The 23,409-nt window shown below is 39.9% G+C and overlaps 1 long non-coding RNA gene across 1 annotated transcript; it reads left to right on the top strand.

Moving 5' to 3' along the window:
* Positions 1–416: 416 nt before the first annotated feature.
* On the top strand, positions 417–13,347 carry LOC147367236 (uncharacterized). Its single transcript, XR_015169958.1, has 3 exons — positions 417–766; positions 10,254–10,356; positions 13,169–13,347. It is a non-coding gene; the product is annotated as an uncharacterized LOC147367236 (long non-coding RNA).
* The last annotated feature ends 10,062 nt before the right edge of the window (positions 13,348–23,409 follow it).

Genomic DNA, 23,409 nt, shown 5'->3' with positions numbered 1-23,409 from the left:
CTGAATACATATAACAGTGGTAGACATTCTGATTGCTTCTGTCTTTGGCTATGATGAACAGTGCTGCTATGAACATTCACCTAGGATTCTTTGTGTGGATGTTTTCATTTTTCTTGAATTAGGGTGCCAGATTTAGCAAGTAAAGGCAGATGACTGAAACTGTGAGTTAAATCCATTTTATCTGCCTTCTCTAATCAAGGTCATTTAAAGACCTGCATGTTTTCCACGTGGCAAGTGGTCCAAAAATAAGATGTTTGCCTGAGTTACTTTCTAGGAGCTTGTAGTCAGCTGTGTCTGGTTAAAGCTAAGCCAGTTTAAACCGGATAGGCCCATCAGCCTTTCCACTGAGCATGAGCGAGCGTGACGTTTTGACCACGCAGAGGCTTACGTAGTTCGGCCTGCCTGCGCCGAATAGCACTACTGCTCCCGAGCCTCGGCCTCTCACACCGCCTGCCGCCCCCGCTGTTTCTTCTTTAGTTATACCTCCAGTTTCCCAGCCTCTTGCCTTTGGGAGGACAAATTTGAGATGTGTCGTCCGACCTCCTTGCTTGGCTGCCTATGAAATAAGCCCTCTCTTCGCTGCAAGCCTCGTTGTCTCAGGATTTTGGGGTCCTGCTTGTCCGGCAAGATGAGCCAGCCAGGAGCTAAGTCGAAACGGAGCTTTTGCCCGCGGTTTATCGGCCCCTCGCGGTACTAAGAGCCTGTGCGTGAGTCCAGGCAACGGCTTGATGCATTAGTACCAGGGACTGTCCTTTGGAATTCCCAGGTGAGATGCCCCTGGCCTTCGGCGCCTAAGTTTTGTTTGGCAGTGAAAAAATGGTTTTGGGGGGGTTGGGTTTGGAAGATGTGTTTGGGGGTGAGTAACCTCATTAAAGAAACACACCTGTGCACAGGTTTTTTGTGTGATCTTGATTGAATCCTGGGTTGAAGGCCTACCTGGTGGGATGTGGGCAGTCAATACAGAAGGCTACAGCTGCTGACTGAGGTACCTGAATTAAAGGCCCAGGACTGTTTTTCTTGTTTGGGGGTTTTTTGTTTTTGTTTTGTTTTGGTCTTGTTTGTTCTGCTCTTGTTTGCCTATGTTTGTCTAGGTCGGTCTGAGTTAATTGTTAAGAATTGGCTGTTAGGGATTGAGCTGCTTGGTGCCCAAGAAGCACCAAGCGGAGAGGACCTGTAGAGAGATTTCGTTGCTATAACCACCCGGAAGCAGAACCCCTTCCTAAATGGGAAATGTTGGTTCAGTTCCCTCTCACAGCCCTCTACCCTGCATTCTTCGGAGTTAGGTGACTCTGGGTTATGAATCCATGGAAGAGAAAGAAAGAGGTGGTATTTTTTGTAACACTGTATAACCACAATATCCTTTAGACTCCAGAGCAAAATGGCCTGAAAATGGATCCATAAATTACAATAAAATCTCACAACTTGATTTATTTTGTAAATGGGAAGGAAAACAAGATAAAATATCTTTTATACAGTCTTATGTTATTGTGTCAGAATAAACCTGCGCAAAGACAATGCAAGATTATGGCCCAACAGGAAGAGCAGGAAAAGAAACCTATTATTTCACTTGATTCTAAAGAAAAGAAGGAGGGCTTGCTATTAATTCTAATACTTGGACGGCTCCTTCCCCAGCCCCACACTCTGGTGCTGCTGCTGCCTCAGGCTCTCCTCAATCCCCCTCTAGTCCCTGCTGGTGTCTGTGGGTAGAGAAATAGGAAATAGGGCTGATCTTCCCCTCTCATACCTGCCAGGGTACTTCATTTGGCCAGGAAGCTTCTCAAACTCAAGTGGGGCAAAATCCCTTAAGGCAAGTCTACAATGAGGGATGTGAATGCTGAAACTGGGCAACTGGCGGGGTTGATCTTGGTCCATTTTCCTTTTCCACCTTCAGATGTATTTAACTGGAAGAACAATATGCCAACGTATAGAGATGACCCAAAGAGTTGGACATTTGTTTCATTGATTTTTTGCAACCTATTACCCAACCTAGGCCGATGTTCAAAATTTGTTAACCACCCTCCTCACTTCAGAACGCAGAAAGTGCTGGATAAAGCCTGGGAGGAGGCAGATGGGCTTCATTCAGAAGCCCCTGGTAACTAGATACAGGCTGCTACAAGCACAGCTGAACCCACAGTGGGTCCTGTTTGGGATATGATGCTGGGGACAGGCCCAAACTTGGACATTGTCGAGGCTGTGTTGTTGCATGGTTGTGAAGATGGGGCCAAAACAAAGACACCTTAATAAAGCACAGGAGGGAATACAGAAACCAAATGAGGATCATTCAAAATTTCTAGTAAGCCTATAGGCATATACAGATGCAGTCCCTGAGGCGCGAGAGAATTTGAAGATGGTTAATATGACTTTTATTGGTCAGAACATCCCTGACAGGAAAGTGCAAAAGGTGGAAGGGGCTTTAGGAATGCATATGTCTCAACTTGTTGAATTTACCTTCAAAAAATTTAACAGCAGGGACCAGGTTCCCCTCTACACATCCTTTCCAGCATTTGCTATTTGCAGACATTTTGATGATAGCCATTCTGACAAATGCGTGGGCTATCTTTCCATTTATTTGAATCATCCTCAGTTTTCTCTGTCAGTGTTTTATAATTTTCATAGTATGCATCTTTCACCTCTTTAGCTTATTTCTTTTTTTTTAATGCAATTTTAAACAGGATTGTTTTACTTTCTCCTATTATTAGTGTATGGATATGCAACGGATTTCTGTATATTAACCATATATCCTGAAACCTGGCTGAATTCATTTATCCTAATAGTTTTGGTAGAGACTTTAAGGATCTTTATGTAAAGTATTATATCATCTGCAAACTAGTGACAGTTTTACCTCTTCCCTTCCTGTCTGGGTCTGGTTTTTTGTTTTTTCTCACCTGATTGCTATGCTAGGACTTCCAGTACTAGGTTAAATAGAAGTAGTGAGCCCTGTTTGGGATGTGAGTGAGTCCTGTTTGAGAGGAAGGTGGGAGAAAGGGTTCAGGATGGGGGAATACATGTATACCTATGACCAATTCATGTTGATGTATGGCAAAAAGGCATCACAATATTGTAGGTAAATAAAATAAATTTATCTTAAAAATAAATTAATTTTTTTATTGTAATTGCACACACACAAAAGAAGTAGTGAGTGGACATCCTTTCCTGTTCCTGAATTTAGCGGGAAGGCTTTTGCTTTTCACTGTTGAGTATTATATTGATATGGATTTGTCATAAACTGATTATTATGGTGATGTCCCCTCTATACCCACTTTGAGAATTTTTATCATGAATGGATGTAGAATTTTGTCAAATGCTTTTTCTGCATCTATTGAGATGATCATATGATTTTTATCCTTTTCTTTATGTGGTATAAAACTGATCTTTTTGTTTTTATGATTGTTGAACCATCCTTGTGACCTTGAAATAAATCCAACTTGATCATGGTGAACGATTCTTTTTATGTATTGTTGAAGTCAATTTGCTAATATTTTGAGGATTTTTTGCATCTATATTCATCAAGGATACTGGCCTGTAAGTTTTTCTTGTACTGTGTTTGGTTTGGGTATCAGGATAAAAGTGTCCTTATATAATGATTTTGGGAGTATTCTCTCCTTCTCAGTTTTTTTTTAAATAGTTTGAGAAGGATAGATGTCACACACTAGTAAAGTAATGCTCAAAATTCTCCAAGCCAGGCTTTAGCAATATGTGAACCGTGAATTTCCAGATGTTTAAGCTGGTTTTAGAAAAGGCAGAGGAACCAGAGATCAAATTGCCAACATCCGCTGGATCGTGGGAAAAGCAAGAGAGTTCCAGAAAAACATCTATTTCTGCTTTATTGACTATGCCAAAGCCTTTGACTGTGTGGATCACAATAAACTGTGGAAAATTCTGAAAGAGATGGGAATACCAGGCCACCTGACCTGCCTCTTGAGAAATCTATATGCAGGTCAGGAAGCAACAGTTCGAACTGGACATGGATCAACAGACTGCTTCCAAATAGGAAAAGGAGTACGTCAGGGCTATATATTGTCACCCTGCTTATTTACCTTATATGCAGAGTACATCATGAGAAACACTGGGCTGGAAGAAGCACAAGCTGAAATCAAAATTGCTGGGAGAAATATCAATAACCTCAGATATGCAGATGACACCACCCTTATAGCAGTTAAGTGAAGAGGAAGTCAAAAGCCTCTTGATGAAAGTGAAAGAGGAAAGTGAAAAAGTTGGCTTAAAGCTCAACATTCAGAAAATGAAGATCATAGCATCCGGTCCCATCACTTCATGGGAAATAGATGGGGAAACAGTGGAAACAGTGTCAGACTTTATTTTTCTGGGCTCCAAAATCACCGCAGATGGTGATTGCAGCCATGAAATTAAAAGACGCTTACTCCTTGGAAGAAAAGTTATGACCAACCTAGATAGCATATTGAAAAGCAGAGACATTACTTTGCCAACAAAGGTTCATCTAGTCAAGGCTACAGTTTTTCCAGAGGTCATGTATGGATGTGAGAGTTGGACTGTGAAGAAGGCTGAGCGCTGAAGAATTGATGCTTTTGAACTGTGGTGTTGGAGAAGACTCTTGAGAGTCCCCTGGACTGCAGGGAGATCCAACCAGTCCATTCTAAAGGAGATTAGTCCTGGGTGTTCATTGGAAGGACTGATACTAAAGCTGAAACTCCAATACTTTGGTCACCTCATGCGAAGAGTTGACTCATTGGAAAAGACCCTGATGCGGGGAGGGATTGGGGGCAGGAGGAGAAGGGGACGACAGAGGATGAGATGGCTTGATGGCATCACCGACTCGATGGACATGAGTTTTAGTAAACTCCGGGAGTTGGTGATGGGCAGGGAGGCCTAGCATGCTGTGATTCATGGGGTCGCGAAGAGTCGGACACGACTGAGCAACTGAACTGAAGTTCTCCATGTGTTTGGTAGAATTCCCCAGTGAAGCAGTCCAGTCCTGGACTTTTGTTTGTAGGGAGTTTTGCATTGTTTTATTGTTGTTATTATTATGGATTCTGTTTCACTCCCAGTGATTATTAGTCTGTTCGATAATTAGTCAAATTACCTGTTGCTTCTTGGCTCAGTCTTGGCAGGCTGTTTGTCTCTAGAAATTTGTCCATTTCTTCTAGGTTGTCTATATTGTCTTTGTTGGCATATAACTGTAAATATCATAATATTTACTTAATGATTAAGTAAATATAACATTTACTTAATGATTTTTTTAAATTTCTATGGCATTGATACTTCTCCTCTTTATTATTTCATGTGAATCTTCTCTCTTCTTGGTGAGTCTGGCAAAAGGTTTATCAGTTTTGTTTCTTTTAAAAAAAACTTTAGCTCTTGAAACTGGTTCTTAGTTTCATCTTCTCTATTTTTTTATCTCATTTTATTTTCTCTCTTCTGTTGACTTTGGCCTTTGTTCCCTTTCTAGTTCTTTTAGGTGGAAAGTTAGGTTGTTTGAGAATTTTCTTTTTTCTTGAGAAAAAGGGAAGTATGAACTTCCCTCTCAGAATTGCGTTTGCTGCATCCCATAGATTTTGAAAAGCTGTGTTTTCATTTTCGTCTTAAGGTATTTTCTGATTTCCTTTTTGATTTTATTGTTGAACCATTGGGGTTTTTCTTAACACTATGTTGTTTATTCTCCACGTTTGTTCTTTTCTTGTCTTTCAGTTGATTTCTAGTTTCTTGCCATTGTGATTGGAAAAGATGATATAATTACTACCCTCTTAAATTTGTTGAGGTTTGTTTTGTGACCTCATGTATGATTGATCCTGGAGAATGTTTCATGCACTCTTGAAAAGAATATGTTTTCTTTTTTTTTAGATATGGTATCCTGTAGATATCAATTAAGTCCAACCAGTCTATTATGTCATTTAGAATCTCTGTTGCCTTATTGCTTTTTATCTGGATGGTCTGTCCATTGATGTCGGTGAGCTGTTAAGGTCTCCTACTCTTACTGTATTCATTTCTCCCTTTATGTCTGTTAGCATTTGTTTTACATGTTTAGGTTCTCTTGTATTGATTGCATGTATATTAGCAAGTTTAATATCCTCTTCTTGTATTAATCCTTTTATCATTATATAATGCCCTTTTTCTTTTCTGTAGCCTTTGTTTTAAAGTCTATTTGGTCTGATATGAATATTGTTATCTCAGCTTTCTTACTGTTTCCATTTGTCTGGATATCTTTTTCCATTGTCTCACTTTTAACCTGTGTATATCTTCCACCCTGAATTGAGTCTCTTGCAGACAGCATATTGATGGATCTTTTCTTTAATCCAATCCTATGTTTTTTGATTGAGCATTTAGTCCATTGGCACTTAAATTATAGAGATATACTTATTGCCATTTTATTTCTTGTTTTCCAGTTGTCCTGTTGTTCTTTTTCCCCATTGTGGTTTGATTTTCTTTTGTAATATGTTTGAGTTCTTTTCTTTTTGGCTTTTTTGCATCTCTTGTAGGTTTTAGATTTTGTGGTCAACATGGGATTTGTATATTTTGACCCATAATTATATCTGTCTGCTTCAAACTGATAGTCATTTAAGTTCAAACACATTCTAAAAGGTCTACATTTTCTACTTCCCTCCCCAACATTGTCTTCAATGTCATATTTTACATCTTCACATGTACCCCTTTATTGTAGTTATAGTTGCTTTTTCAATTTTTTTGTTTGTTTTTCAATCAGTGTACTAGCTATTCAAGTGATCTTTAATCCCTACTATATATTGACCTTTCTTACTTTCCTTAAAAGGAAAGGGATTTTTCCTTTTCTAAAGGCTTTTGCTTTTCCATTTAGAGAATTTCCTTCAGGATTTCTTTTAGGGTATGTTTCAGTTCAGTTCAGTCTCTCAGTCATGTCCGACTCTTTGTGACCCCATGGACTGCAGCACGCCAGGCTTCCCTGTCCATCACCAACTCCCAAAGCTTACTCAAACCCGTGTCCATAGAGTCAGTGATGCCATATCATCCTCTGTCGTCGCCTTCTCTTCCCGCCTTCGATCTTTCCCAGCATCAGGGTCTTTTCAAATGAGTCAGTTATTCATATCTGGTGGCCAAAGTATTGGAGCTTCAGCTTCAGCATCAGTCCTTCCAGTGAATATTCAGGACTGATTGCCTTTAGGATGGACTGGTTGGATCTCCTTGCAGGACAAGGGATTCTCAAGAGTCTTCTCCAACACCACAGTTCAAAAGCATTAATTCTTCGGCACTCACCTTTCTTTATAGTCCAACTCTCACATCCATACATGAAAAACCATAGCCGTGACTATATGGACATTTGTTGGCAAAGTAATGTCTCTGCTTTTTAATATGCTGTCTAGGTTGGTCATAGTTTATCTTCCAAGGAGCAAGCATCTTTTAATTTCATGGCTGTAGTCACCATCTGCAGTGATTTTGGAGCCCCCCAAAATAAAGTCTGTCACTGTTTCCACTGTCTCCCCATCTATTTGCAATGAAGTGATGGAACCAGATGCCATGATCTTAGTTTTCTGAATGTTGAGCTTTAAGCCAACTTTTTCACTCTCCTCTTTCACTTTTCATTAAGAGGCTCTTTAGTTCTTCTTCACTTTCTGCCATAAGGGCAGTGTCATCTGCATATCTGAGTTTATTGATATTTCTCCTGGAAATCTTGATTCCAGTTTGTGCTTCATCCAGCCTGGCATTTCACATGATGTACTCTGCATAGAAGTTAAATAAGCAGGGTGACAATTGGAACCAGTCTGTTGTTCCATGTCCAGTTCTAACTGTTGCTTCTTGACCTGCATACAGATTTCTCAGGAGGAAGGTCAGATGGTCTGGTTTTCCCATCTCTTTAAGGATTTTCCACTGTTTATTGTGATTCACACAGTCAAAGGCTTTGGCATAGTCAATAAAGCAGAAGTAGATGTTTCTCTGGAACTCTCTTGCTTTTTCATTGATCCAACGGATATTGGTAATTTGATCTCTGGTTCCTCTGCCTTTCCTAAATCCAGCTTGAACATCTTGAAGTTCATGCTTCACATACTGTTGAAGCCTATCTTGGAGAATTTTGAGCATTACTTGCTAGTGTGTGAGATGCGTGCAGTTGTGTGATAGCTTGAATGTTCTTTGGCATTGCCTTTATTTGGGATTGGAATGAAAACTGACCTTTTCCAATCCTGTGGCCACTGCTGAGTTTTCCAAATGTGCTGGCATATTGAGTGCAGCACTTTCACAGCATCATCTTTCAGGATTTGAAATAGCTCAACTGGAAGTCCATCACCTTCACTAGCTTTGTTCATAGTGATGCTTCCTAATGCCTGCTTGACTTGCATTCCAGGATGTTTGGCTCTAGGTGAGTGATCACACCATTGTGGTTATCTGGATCATGAAGATCTTTTTTTGTATAGTTCTTCTGTGTATTTTTGCCACCTCTTCTTAATATCTTCTGCTTCTGTTAAGTCCATACCATTTCTTTCCTTTATTGTGCCCATTTTTGCATGAAATATTCCCTTGGTGTATCTAATTTTCTTGAAGAGATCTCTAGTCTTTCGCATTCTGTTGTTTTCCTCTATTTCTTTGCATTGATCATTTACAAAGGCTTTCTTATCTCTCCTTGCTATTTGAACTCTGCATTCAAATGGGTATATCTTTCCTTTTCTCCTTTGCCTTTTGCTTCTATTCTTTTCTTAGCTATTTGTAAGGCCTCCTCAGACAACCATTTTGCCTTTTTGCATTTCTTTTTCTTGGGAATGATCACTGCCTCTTGTACAATGTCATGAACCTCCATCCATAGTTCTTCAGGCACTCTATCAGATCTAATACCTTGAATCTATTTGTCATTTCCACTGTATAATCATAAGGGTTTTGATTTAGGTCATGCCTGAATGGTCTAGTGGTTTTCCCTACTTTCTTCAATTTAAGTCTGAATTTTGCAATGAGGAGTTCATGATCTGCACCACAGTCAGCTCCCGGTCTTGTCTTTGCTGACTGTATAGAGCTTCTCCATCTTTGGCTGAAAAGAATATAATCAATCTGATTTTCTGTATTGACCATCTGGTGATGTCCACGTGTAGAGTCTTCTCTTGTGTTGTTGGAAGAGGGTGTTTGCTATGACCAGTGCATTCTCTTGGCAAAACTCAGCCTTTGCCCTGCTTCATTTTGTACTCCAAGGCCATATTTGCCTGTTACTCCTGGCAACCTAGGATATTCTATCCATATTTGCCTGTAAGAATACTGAAGTCAAGATATCTCTCGACTTTCTACTTTTGCATTTCAGTCCCCTATGATGAAAAGGACATCTTTTATGGGTGTTAGTTCTAGAAGGTCTTGTAGGTCTTCATAGAACCATTCAACTTCAGCTTCTTCAGCATTAGTGGTCGAGGCATAGACTTGGATTACTGTGATATTGAACGGTTTGCCTTGGAAATAAACAGAGATCATTGTGTTGTTTTTGAGATTGCATCCAAGTACTGCATTTCAGATTCTCTTGTTTACTATGATGGATACTGCGTTTCTTCAAAGGGATTCTTGCCCACAGTGGTAGATATAATGATCATCTGAGTTAAATTCACCCATTCCAATCCATTTTAGATTCCTAAAATGTCGATGTTCACTCTTGTCATCTCCTGTTTGACCCCTTCCAATTTGCCTCGATTCATAGACCTAACATTCCAGGTTCCTATGCAATATTGCTCTTTACAGCACTGGACTTGACTTCCATCACCAGTCATATCCACAACTGGGTGTTGTTTTTGCTTTGGCTCCGTCTCTTCATTCTTTCTGGAGTTATTTCTCCACTGATGTCCAGTAGCATATTGGGCACCTACCGACCTGGGGAGTTCATCTTTCAGTGCCCTATCTTTCTGCATTTTCATACTCTTCATGGGGTTCTCAAGGCAAGAATCCTGAAGTGGTTTGCTGTTTCCTTCTCCAGTGGACCATGTTTTGTCAGAACTCTCTACCATGACCCAGCCATCTTGGGTGGCCCTACACGGCATGGCTCATAGTTTCATTGAGTTAGACAAGGCTGTGGTCGATGTGATCAGTTTGGTTAGTTTTCTGTGATCATGGTTTTCATTTTGTCTGCCCTCTGATGGAGAAGGATAAGGGGTTTATGGAAGCTTCCTTATGGGAGAGACTGACTGAGGGGAAAACTGGGTCTTGTTCTGATGGGTGGGGCCGTGCTCAGTAAATCTTTAATCCAGTTTTCTGTTAATGGGTGGGGCTGTGTTTCCTCCCTGTTGTCTGACCTGATGCCAAACTATGGTGGAGGTAATGACGATAATGGCGACCTCCTTCAAAAGGTCCCGTTCGTGCACTGCTGCACCCAGTGCCCTGACCCTGCAGCCGGCCACCACTGACCCACGCCACCACCGGAGACTCCTGGACACTCACAGACAAGTCTGGGTAAGTCTCTTGTGGGGTCACTGCTCCTTTCTCCTGGGTCCTGGTGCACGCAAGGTTTTGTTTGTGCCCACCAGGAGTCTGTTTCCCCAGTCCTATTGCTGAATTCTTTTGTTTTTTGCTTGTCTGATAAATTCTTTGTCTTTCTTTCTAGTCTAAATGATGATACGGCTGGATAGAATATCCTAGGTTGCAGGTTTTTCCTTTTCAGGAGTTTAAATGTATCTACCACCCCCTTGCGACCTGTAAATTTCTGCAGAGAAATCAGCTGATAGCCTTATGGAGGTTCCCTTGTAATTAACCCTCTGTTTATCCCTTGCTGCCTTTAGAATCCTCTCTTTAACTTTTGCCGTTTTAATTATGATATGTCTTGGTGTGGACCTGTTTGGGTTCATCTTATTTGTTACCTTCTGTGCTTCTTATACCTGCATATCTGTTTCCTTCTTTAGGTTTGGGAAGTTTTTCAGTCAAAATTTCTTCAAATAGTTTTTTATCCCCTTCTCTCTCTCTCTCTCTTCTTCTTGAACTCCTGTTAAGCATATGTTGGCACATTTTATATTAACCCATAAATCTCATATGTTGCTTTCTTTTTGTTTATCTTCTGTTATAATTGGGTGATTTTCCCTTATTCTTTCTTCCTAGAAATGCCTTGTGCATTCTTCTGTGTCATTGAGTCGGCTCCTTATTGCTTCTAGAGTGCTTTTATGTCAGAAACTGAAAAACTTATTTTTGATTAGGTTGTCTTTGTAGTTTCTAGTTCCTCATTAAAATGACCTGTGTTTTTATAAATGTTCTTAATTCAGTTAGCATTTTTATTACTAATTTTTTTATACTCAAGTGTCTGGTAGATTGATTATCCCTGTTTCTAGGGTTTTCCCTTGCTCTTTCTATTGGGAGTAGTTCCTCTGCCTTTTCATTCTATTTTCTCTGTGTCTGTGAATTTAGGTGACACATTTATTGTGGTCTAAGTGTTTTTGTATGGGAATATCCCTATGTAGACAGCATGTGTCTAGTGTCAGTGGTGTGAAGTCTTGATTCGATGTGGACACCAGTCACATCTTTCCTGGCCAGGATCTGCTGGCCACTGTCACTTTGAGAGAGAGTGTGACTAGTGTTGGAGGAGCTAAATCCTGCTCAGGATGTGAGGTGGGACTTCTCTGCTCAACGTCTCCTGCAGCCCTGCCAGGGATATGGGTCAACTCCCAAGTTGCTGAAATAGAAACTCTGAGGGTCAAACTAAGGTAGGATCTGTTCCCTTTAAGTGTTCTCCATTCTCCCCACACTGGGGCTTTTGGTCCAAAGGAAGGGAATGTGAACTCAGTGACATTTGTGTGCTTACAGAGGTTGGAAGTGCTGCCTGTGTAGGTATTTTAGACCGCTCAGTCATAGCTCAAAGTCATGTCTTTTGCTCTTTGTGGTTTTCCCAGATTTAGTGCAAGGTCGTGTTGTGGAGTGAGCAGAGCCAGAGCATTCACTAGGCTGGGACCAGGGCTTGGGGCATTGTGGCTGCAACAAAGTGGCTTGCAGTGCTGTTGGAGGTCAGCACTGCTTTCCTGGAGCTGTTTGAGTAAGTGACAACAATGGCCACCACCTCCCCTCCTGGACCACATCCCAGACCACCTCTGTGTCACTAGATAAAGTATTTTCCCAGGACCTGGTCACTCTAGATACTCTGCTAAGCTGTGTGTGGAGTGAGTAGGGCAAGGGTTTTTGCCCAGCTCAGACTGGGGAATGCAGAGAGGCAGCAGCCACTAGGGCAGAGCTCTCTTTGCCCTGTCTTTCGGCAAGCCAGCATCTGCACTCCTAGCGAGGAGAGTCTAGTTTTTCCAACCTTTCTGTCTGTCGCATTGGTTTTCTCATCAGCAAAGGGTGCTTGTCTCCTCTGTGTAGGACCCCAAGCCTAAGATACCCAGACTCTGGCCCACTCTTCAGAACAAGAGTCTGCCTGTGCAGTCTTTCTTTCCCTCTTAGACTCCTTTCAGAAGCATTGGTCCCAACCCAGTGCTTTTTTCCTTGTCCTACCCACTTACTTTGGGAATCTCCTTAAGCCTTGGTCATGTAGTTCTTCTGCCAGTTTCTAGGTAGATTTCCATGAAAAATTTTATATATGTCGATGTATTTTTGATGTGTTGATGGGGGAAGGTGAGCTTTACATCATTTTACCATATCCTGATCCTTATCCCATCCATCTGTATTTAACTTTTGAAGAAACTGTTCTTCAAAAATGAAACTTTTCCAAAGGGACTGTATACCATTTTACGTTCTGTCAGTGTATTAATATTAAGATGCAAGAGACACAGGTTCAGTCTCTGAGACGGGAAGATCCCCTGGAGTAGGAAATGGCAACCCACTCCAGTATTCTTGCTTGGAAAATTTCATGGATAGAGGAGACTGGCAGGCCATGGTCCATGGGATTGCAAAGAGTTGGACATAACTGAGCACTCACTCATGCAGTCTATTAAGATTCTAGTTTCTGATCCTCACCAACACTTACATTGTCTTTTTTAAAAAAACTATTACAGTCATTCTGGTGTGGCGTGGTTGTTTATTATGGTATTAATTTTATTGATAGTCGTAAGAAATTGTTTATTAGCCATTCAGATTTTTTAAGACTTTTATAATTGGATCATTTGTCTTGAGTTACATTCTCTATTATCAGATACATGATTTGTAAACGTTTTTGCTCAATCTTTGGTTCATTTTTAACAGTAAGTTTTAAAAATTCTGTTGCAGTATAGTTGATTTACAATGTTGTATTTCAGGTATACAGCAAAGCAATTCAGTAACGCATATACGTATATTCATTCTTTTCCAGATCCTTTTCCCAGATGAGCTATTACAGAATAATGAGTAGAGTTCCCTGTGCTATACAGCAGTAGGTCTGGTTGGTTATCTATTTTATATATAGTAATGTGTACTGTTAATCCCAAACTCCTAATTTGGGCCCCACCACCATGTTTCCCCTTTGGTAAGCATAAATTTGTTTTCAAAATCTGTAAGTCTGTTTTTGTTTTATAAATAAGTTAATTTGTATCATGTTTTTAAATTAGATTCCACCTATGAATTATACTGTTATTGAAATCACAAGTCCATATGCTCAATGCACAGTGAGGCCCATCAATACTAAACATAGTTTGGAACAGAGAAAGATTTATTACAGATTCATACAAGGAGATGGGTGGCTCATCCCCTGAGAACCCCAAAGTTAATTACTAAATGCTTTCATCAAGTCCCTTTAAAAGCAAAAGGTGAGAAATGAACATGGTTAGTTGTTGCAGACTTCTTGGTGTCAGATCCTTTGTTCTTGAGGTCCAGTCATGTTAAGTAACAATGTTCCTATAAATCTCTACTGGATAAATGTTATTCTCTGTCCTGATGGGAAAAAGCAAAGACCTAAGGCACAACTTCCACCCTCCAAGGTCCCAGCCTTGGAGGAGGCAGATCTCAGTTGGCAGCTCCGTCAGAGCCAGGTTCCCACATCCTGCCCAGCTGTCATCCCTGAGGGAGCCACGTACCCAGCCCAGCTGACCCTCAGCCTCCTCAGGCCACCCAAATAGGGGAGGCCAGGGCTCACAGATTGTGACCCAGACAGCCATTGCTGTTAGGTTGCAGAAACAGGGATGGGCGAGAGGTCCGCCGCTACCACAAGGCCTGGGCCACGGCTAGTGGAGGGCCTTAGTAAGGACTCTGGAGCCCTCAAGGACGTAGTCCCCAGTCTGTTCCTGGGCCCTCCAGCTCACCCACTGGCCCAGGGCTGAGTAAGCTGGAGGGTCTCCAGGAGAAGGCCTGAATCTACCTCTTACCTCATTCTCTACCTGATGACCCCCACACCATCGACCCTTGACTGAATTACTTCCCCAGTGGTTCCTCATTGACGCTTGCTCGTGGGCAGGGCCTGAGCAGTGGCTGAACAAGACCTGTTGCCTAGTTACAGTGAGCAGAGTAAAAGGAGGCACAGCAATGGCTGTTACCTGCTAAGGACTGTGCTCATCCTGCTCTGCCACAATATCATATGTTTGTCTTTGTCTGACTGACCTCACTTAGTATGATAATCTTTAGGTCCATCCGTGTTGCTGTCAGTGGTATTATTTTGCTTTCTTATGGCTGAATAATACTCCGTTGCATATATGTACCACATCTTCTTCCAGTCATCTCTTCATGGACATTTAGATTGCTTCCATGTTTTGGTTATTGTAAAATAATGCTGCAGTGAACACTGGAATGCGTGTGTCTTTTAGAATGATGTTTTTTTTCCATATACATTTTTCAAGGAACCTCTACACTGCATTCCACAGAAGTTTAACCAATTTGCCTTCCCACCAATAGTGTAGGAGTTTTCTCTTTTCTCCACACCCTCTCCAGCATTTATTGTTTATAGACTTTTTGATGATGGCCATTCTGACTGGTAAGATGTAATACTTTATTGCAGTTTTGATTTTCATTTCTCTAATTAGGAAAGTTATGACCAACCTAGATAGCATATTCAAAAGCAGAGACATTACTTTGCCAACAGAGGTCTGTCTAGTCAAGGCTATGGTTTTTCCTGTGGTCATGTATGGATGTGAGAGTTGGACTGTGAAGAAGGCTGAGTGCCGAAGAATTGATGCTTTTGAACTGTGGTGTTGGAGAAGACTCTTGAGAGTCCCTTGGACTGCAAGGAGATCCAACCAGTCCATTCTGAAGGAGATCAGCCCTGGGTGTTCTTTGGAAGGAATGATGCTAAAGCTGAAACTCCAGTACTTTGGCCACCTCATGTGAAAAGTTGACTCACTGGAAAAGACTCTGATGCTGGGAGGGATTGGGGGCAGGAGGAGAAGGGGACGACAGAGGATGAGATGGCTGGATGGCATCACTGACTCGATGGATGTGAGTCTGAGTGAACTCCGGGAATTGGTGATGGACAGGGAGGCCTGGCGTGCTGCGATTCATGGGGTCGAAAAGAGTCGGACACGACTGAGCGACTGAACTGAACTGAATTAGTGATGTAGAGGCACCTTTTCATGTATATTTTGGCCATCTGTATGTCTTCTTTGGAGAAATATCTATTTAGATCTTACGCCCATTTTTCTATTGGTTTGGTGTTTTTTTGTTTTTTTTTTTTGACATATAGCTGTGTGAGCTGTTTGTTTATTTTGGAGATTAATCCCTGTTGGCTGTTCATTTGCAATATCTTCTTCCATTCTTTTCAGTTTGTTTAGGTTTCATTTGCTGTGCAGAAGCTTTTCAGTTTAATAAGGTACTATCTGTTTATTTTTATTTTCATTATTCTAGGAGGTGAACTGAAAAAGATCTTGCTGAGATTTATGTCAAAGAGTGTTCTGCCTATGTTTTCCTCTAAGTTTATAATGTCCAGCCTTACATTTAGGTGTTTAATCTGTTCTGAGTATATTTTTGTGTATAGTATTAAGAGAATGTTCTAATTTCATTCTTTTACATGTAGCTGTCCAGTTTTTGCATTACCACTTATTGAAGATCCTGTCTTTTCTCCACTGTGTGGTCTTGCCATCTTTGTTATAGATTAATTGACTGTAGACACATGGGTTTATTTCTGGGCATTCTGTCCTATTCCATTGGTCTATATTTCTGTTTTAATTCCTATAGCTTTGTAGTATAGTCTTAAGTCAGGGAGCATGATTACTCCAGCTCCATTTTTCTTCCTCAGGACTGCTTTGACTATTTGGGATGAGGGGGTTGTGTTTCCATACAAAATGTAAAATTTTTTGTTCAATTTCTGTGAAAAATGTCATTGATAATTTTATACAAATTGCACTGAATCTGTAGATTGCCTTGGAGAGTATGGTCATTTTGATAATATTGATTTTTTCCTATCCCAGAACATGGTATATCATTCCATCTGTTTGTGTCATCTTTAATTTCTTTCATCCAACATCTTATAGTTTTCAGAGTATAGGTCTTTTGCCTCCTTGGGTAGGTTTATTCCTGGGTATTTTATTTATTTATTTTTGATGTAATGGTAAGTGGGATTATTTAATTTCCCTTTATGATCTTTCATTGTTATTGTGTAGGAATGCAAGAGATTTCTGTGTATTAATTTTATAACCTGCAACTTCACCAAATTTATAGAACTCTAATAGTTTTCTGATAGCATCTTTAGGATTTTCTATGTATAGTGTCTTGTCTTCTGCAAACTGTGACAATTTTACTTTGCCAATTTGGATTCCTTTTCTTTCTTTTTCTTGTCTGTTTGCCATGACTGCTGCTGCTAAGTCACTTCAGTCGTGTCCGACTCTGTGCGACCCCATAGACGGAAGCCCATCAGGCTCCCCCGTCCCTGGGATTCTCCAGGCAATAACACTGGAGTGGGTTGCCATTTCCTTCTCCAATGCGTGAAAGTGAAAAGTGAAAGTGAAGTCGCTCAGTCATGACTAGGACTTCCAAAACTATGTTGAATAAAAGCGATGAGAGTGGACATCCTTGCCTTGTTCTGATCTTAGAGGGACTGCTTTCAGCTTTTCATCACTGATAATGATGTTAGCTGTGGGTTTGTGGTATATGGTCTTTATTATGTTGAGGTAAGTTCCGTCTGTGCTCACTTTTTGCAGAGTTTTTATCCTAAATGGGTGCTGAATTTTATCAAAAGCTTCTTCTGCATCTATTGAGATGATCATATGTTCATTTGGTTTTTGTTCTTCTGTTTGTTAATGTGGTATATCACATTGATTTGCATTTATTGAAAAATCCTTGTATCTCTGGAATAAATCCCACTTGAACGTGGTATATGATCCTTTTAATGTATTAATATTGTTGGGTTCAGGGTTTGCCAGTATCTTTTTCAGTATCTTTGCATCTATGTTCATCTGTGGCCTATAATTTTCTTTTTTATATCATCTTTGGTTTTGGTATCAGGGTAATGGTGGCCTCATAGGGTGAGGTAGGGAGTGTTCCTTTCTCTGCAATTTTTTGAAAGAGTTTCGGAACAATAGGTGTAACTCTTCCCTAAATATTTGATAGAGTTTTCCTATGAAGCCATCTGGTCCTGGACTTCTGTTTGTTGGAAGTTTTTAAATCACTGTTTCAATTTGATTACTTGTGATTGATCTGTTCCTATTTTCCATTTCTTCCTGGTTCAGCCTTGGAAGGTTGTACCATCTAAGAATTTGTCCATTTTTTCTAGATTGTCCATTTTATTGGTGTATAGCTCTTTTAGTAGTCTCTTAACAGCCTTTGTATTTCTGTGGTGCCAGTTGTAACTCTTTTTCATTTCTAATTTTATTAATTTGAGCGCTCTCCCTTTTTCCTTGATGAGTCTGTCTAAAAGTTTATAAAATTTGTTTGCTTTTTCAAAGAACCAGCTTTTAGTTTCACTGATCTTCTTTGTTGTTTTCTTTCTCTATATTGCATTTGTTTCTACTCTGATCTTTGATTTATTTCCTTCTACTAACTTTGGGTTTGGTTTGTTCTTTCTCTTGTTGCTTTAGGTGTAAAGCTGATTTGTTTATTTGAGATTTTTCTTCCTTCCTAAGATAAAGTTGTATTGTTATTTACTTCTCTCTCAGAACTGCTTTTGCTGCATCCCATAGATTTTGAATTATCTTTTCATTGTCATAGAGTTTTCAGAGTGCAGATCTTTTGCCTCCTTAGGTAGTTTATTCTTCAGTATTTTATTCTTTTTGTTGTGATGGTCAATGGGATTGTTTCCATAATTTCTGTTTCTGATCTTTTGTTGTCATATAGAAATGCAAGAGATTTCCATGGATTAGTTTTTTATCTTGCAGCTTTACCAAATTCATGGATGAACTCTGGTAGTTTTCTCGTGGCATCTTTAGGATTTTCTATGTATAATATCACATCATCTGCAAATAGTAACAGTTTTGCTTCTTCTTTTCCAGTTTGGATTCCTTTTATTTCTTCTTCTTCTCTGATTGCTGTGGCTAGGACTTCCAACACTATGTTGAATAAAAGTGGCAAGAGTGGGCATCCTTGAGTCTTGTTCCTGATCTTAGAGGAAATGCTTTCAGCTTTTCACCCTTGAGTATAATATCAGCTGTAGGTTTGTCATGCTGCTGCTAAGTCACTTCAGTTGTGTCCGACATGGCCTTTATTATGTTGAGGTGTTTGCTACTGAACAATATGTTGAGGTATGTTCCCTTTATGCCCACTTTCTTTAGAGTTTTTTATGTAAGTGGGTGCTGAATTTTGTCAATTTTTTTCTGCTTCTGTTGATCATATGGGTTTTATTCTTCAGTTCGTTGGTGTAGTGTATCCCATTGATTGATTTGCAGGTATTGAAAAAACCTTTCATCCATGGGATAAATCCCACTTGATCATGGTGCATGATCCCTTTAATATATTGTTGGATTCAGTTTGCTGGTATTTTGTTGAGTATTTCTGTGTCTATGTTCATCAGTGATATTGACTTATAACTTTCTTTTTTTGTGGTATCTTTGTCTGGTTTTGGTTATCAGAGTGATGGTGGCCTCATAGAATGTGTTTGGGAGTGTTCCTTCCTCTGCTTTTGGAATAGGTTCATAAGTTTTCATAGTTTTTTTTTTTTTTTTGGAATAGCTTCATAAGGATAGTTATTGCTGCTGCTGCTGCTGCTACTAAGTCACTTCAGTCGTGTCTGACTCTGTGCGACCCCATAGATGGCAGCCCACCAGGCTCCCCCATCCCTGGGATTCTCAAGGCAAGAACACTGGAGTGGGTTGCCATTTCCTTCTCCAATGCATGAAAGTGAAAAGTGAAAGTGAAGTCGCTCAGTCATGTCCGACCCTCAGCGACCCCATGGACTGCAGCCTACCAGGCTCCTCTGTCCATGGGATTTTCCAGGCAAGAGTACTGGAGTGGGGTCCCGTCACCTTCTCCAAAGGATAGTTGTTACATGGTCTCTAAATGTTTAATAGAACTTTTCTGTGAAGCCGTCTGGTCTCGGATTTTTGTTTGTTGGAAGTTTTTAAATCACAGTTTCAATTTCAGTACTTGTGATTGATCTGTTCATATTTTCTGTTTCTTCTTGGTTCAGTCTTGAGAGATCGTACCTTTCTAAGAATTTGTCAATTTCTAAGTTGTCCACTTTATTGGCATATAGTTGCTTGTAGTAGTCTCTTACAGTCATTTGTATTCTTGTGGTGTCCATTGTAACTTCTTTTTCAATTCTAATTTTATTGATTTGTACCCTCTTTTTCTTAATGAGTCTGGCTAAAGGTTTATCCATTTCATTTATCTTTTCAAAGAACCAACTTTTAGTTTCATTGATGTTTTTATTGTTTTTTATCTCTATTTTATTTTTGCTGTGGTCTTTATGATTTCTTTCCTTCTACTAATTTGGGGTTTTGTTTATTCTTCTTTCTCTGGTTGCTGTAGGTGTAAGGTTAGGTTGTTTGAGATTTTTCTTGTTTCATGAGGTAATATTGTATTGCTATAAACTTCCCTCTTAGAACTGCTTTTGCTATGTCCCACAGGTTTTGGATCGTCAAGCTTTTGTTTTCATTTGTCTTTAGGTATCTTTTTTAATTTCCTCTTTGATTTCTGCAGTGATCCATTGGCTGTTGGCAACATATTATTTAGTCTCCACGTGTTTTTTAGTTACATTTTTGTGTGTGCGGTTAATTTCTAATCTCATATCACTGTGTTTGGAAAGATGCTTTGTATGACTTCAATTTTCTTAAATTTATCAAGGCTTGATTTCTGGCCCAAGATGTGATCAATCCTGGAGAATGTTCTGTGTGCACTTGAGAAATTGTATTCTGCTGATTTCAGATGGAATGTTCTATAAATATCAATTAAGTTTAAATCTACTATGTCATCTAAAGCCTGTGTTTCAGTATTGACTTTCTCTCTGAATGATCTGTTCATTCACGAATGTGAAGCGTTAAAAGTCCCTCTTCATTATTGTGTCAATGTCAATTTCTTCTTTTATGGATGTTATAATTTGCCTTAAATATTGAGGTGCTCCTTTGAGTGCATATATAATACATATAATATGTATGTATTATATCTTATTCGTGGCTTGATCCTTAATCATTATGTAGTGTCCTTCTTTGTCTCTAATAACAATGTTTATTTTAAAGTCTATTTTGTCTGATATGAGTGTTGCTACTTCAGCTTTCTTTTGATTTCCATTTGCGTGGAATACCTTTGTCCCTCCTCTTTCAGTCTGTATGTGTCCCTAGATCTGAAGTGGGTCTCTTATAGATAGCATATATGTGGGTCTTGTTTTTGTATCCATTCAGCCAGTCTCTGTCTTTTGGTTGGAAAATTTAATCTATTTATATTTAAGGCAGTATTTATATGTATGTTCTTATTATCATTTTGTTGTTTTTATAGATCTTTTTTCTTCCCTTATTCTGTTCTCTGACGATTTGACATTTATCTTAAGTGTTGTATTTGGATTGCATTTGTGTGTGTGTGTGTGTGTATCTATTGTAGATTTTTGGTTTGTGGTTCCCATGAGGTTTTGATACAGAAGTCTATGTATATACAAAATTGTTTTTAAGTTGCTGATTTCTTAATTTACAATGCATTTCCAATATTCTGCATTTGTACTCTTCTCAGGATTGCTGGTTTTAATATATTTGTGTGTGGATGATTTCCTATCTTTATGTTTGCTTTTCGTGGTGAGCTTCCCATTTGTAATTTTTTTGTTTGTTTCTAGTTGTGGCCTTTTCTTCTCCACCTAGAGAAGCTCCTTTAGGATTTGTTGCGAAACTGGTCTGGTGGTGCTGAATTCTCTTAGCTTTTGTTTGTCTTTAAAACTTTTGCTTTCTCTGTCAAATCTGAATGAGAGCCTTGCTGAGTGGAGTATTCTTGGCTGTAATATTTCTCCTGTTCATCACTTTAAATATAGTAGTGTGCCACTCATTTCTGGCCTGCAGAGTTTTTGCTGAAAAGTCAGCTGATAGCCTAATGAGGATTCTCTTGTACATTATTTGTTGATTTTTTTTTTCTCTTATTGCCTTTAATATTTTTCTTTGTCTTTAATTTTTGTAAGTTTGATTAATATGTGTCTTGGCATGTTCTTCCTGCAAAAATGGGCTCAATAAAGGACGGAAATGGTATTGACCTAACAGAAGCAGAAGATGTTAAGAAGAGGTGGCAAGAATACACAGAAGAACTGTACAAAAAAAGAGCTTCACAACCAAGATAATCACGATGGTGTGATCACTCACCTAGAGCCAGACATCCTGGAATGTGAAATCAAGTGGGCCTTAGGAAGCATCACTACTAACAAAGCTAGTGGAGGTGATGGACTTCCAGTTGAGCTATTTCAAATCCTGAAAGATGATGCTGTGAAAGTGCTGCACTCAATATGCCAGCAAATTTGGAAAACTCAGCAGTGGCCACAGGACTGGAAAAGGTCAGTGTTCATTCCAATCCCAAAGAAAGGCAATGCCAAAGAATGCTCAAACTACCGCACAATGGCACTCATCTCACACGCTAGTAAAGTAATGCTCAAAATTCTCCAAGCCAGGCTTCAGCAATATGTGAACCATGAACTTCCAGATGTTCAAGCTGGTTTTAGAAAAGGTAGAGGAACCAGAGATCAAATTGCCAACATCTGCTGGATCATGGAAAAAGCAAGAGAGTTCCAGAAAAACATCTATTTCTGCTTTATTGACTATGCCAGAGCCTTTGACTGTGTGGATCACAATAAACTGTGGAAAATTCTGAAAGAGATGGGAATACCAGACCACCTGACCTGCCTCTTGAGAAACCTGCAGGTCAGGAAGGAACAGTTAGAATTGGACATGGAAGAAATATGCAGGTCAGGAAGCAACAGTTAGAACTGGACATGGAACAACAGACTGGTTCCAAATAGGAAAAGGAGTATGTCAAGACTGTATATTGTCACCCTGCTTATTTAACTTATATGCAGAGTACATCATGAGAAACGCTGGGCTGGAAGAAGCACAAGCTGGAATCAAGATTGCTGGGAGAAATATCAATAACCTCAGATATGCAGATGACACCACCCTTATGGCAGAAAGCGAAGAGGAACTAAAAAGCCTCTTGATGAAATGTGAAAGAGGAGAGTAAAAAAGCTGGCTTAAAGCTCAACATTCAGAAAACTAAGATCATGGCATCCAGTCCCATCACTTCATGGCAAATAGATGGGGAAACAGTGGAAACAGTGGCTGACTTTATTTTTCTGGGCTCCAAAATCACTGCAGATGCTGATTGTAGCCATGAAATTAAAAGACACTTAACTCCTTGGAAGGAAAGTTATGACCAACCTAGACAGCATATTGAAAAGTAGAGACATTACTTTGTCAACAAAGGTCCGTCTAGTCAAGGCTATGGTTTTTCCAGTGGTCATGTGTGGATGTGAGAGTTGGACTATAAAGAAAGGTGAGTGCAGAAGAATTGCTGCTTTTGAACTGTGATGTCGGAGAAGACCTGAGAGTCCCTTGGACTGCAAGGAGATCCAACCAGTCCATCCTAAAGGAAATCAGTGCTGGGTGTTCATTGGAAGGACTGCTGTTGAAGCTGAAACTCCAATACTTTGGCCACCTGATGCGAAGAGATGACTCATTTGAAAAGACCTTGATGCTGGGAAAGATTGAAGGTGGGAGGAGAAGGGGACGACAGAGAATGAGATGGTTGGATGGCATCACTGACTCAATGGATATAGGTTTGTGTAGACTCTGGCAGTTGGTGATGGACAGGGAAGCCTCGTGTGCTGTGGTTCATGGGGTTGCAAAGAGTCAGACATGACTGAGCAACTGAACTGAAGTGAACTGATGTGCTTCCTTGGGTTTATCTTGTATGGCATTCTCCGTGCTTCCTGGACTTGAGTGTTTCCTGTCTCATGTTAGGGAAGTTTTCAGCTTTAATATCTTCAAATATTTTCCCAGGCCCTTTCTCTCTTCTCCTTCTGGAACGCCTACAGTGCACATGTTGCTGTGTTTAATATTGTCCAGTGGTCCCTGACACTGTCCTCATTTCATTCTTTTTCTTTGTTGTCTCACAGTAGTGATTTCCAGCACTCTTGTCTTCCAGCTTACTTACTCCTTCTTCTGATTCAGTTCTTCTGGTATTAATTTCTTACAGTGTATTTTTCATTTCAGTATAATATTGTCCATCTCTGTTTGTTCT

This window comes from Bos grunniens, chromosome 8 (assembly GCF_055505025.1).
Source record: "Bos grunniens cultivar Pamir isolate PY7600 chromosome 8, Bosgru_T2T1.0, whole genome shotgun sequence".
NCBI classification, from domain to species: domain Eukaryota; kingdom Metazoa; phylum Chordata; class Mammalia; order Artiodactyla; family Bovidae; genus Bos; species Bos grunniens.
This window is presented reverse-complemented; position numbering and strand designations above follow the sequence as displayed.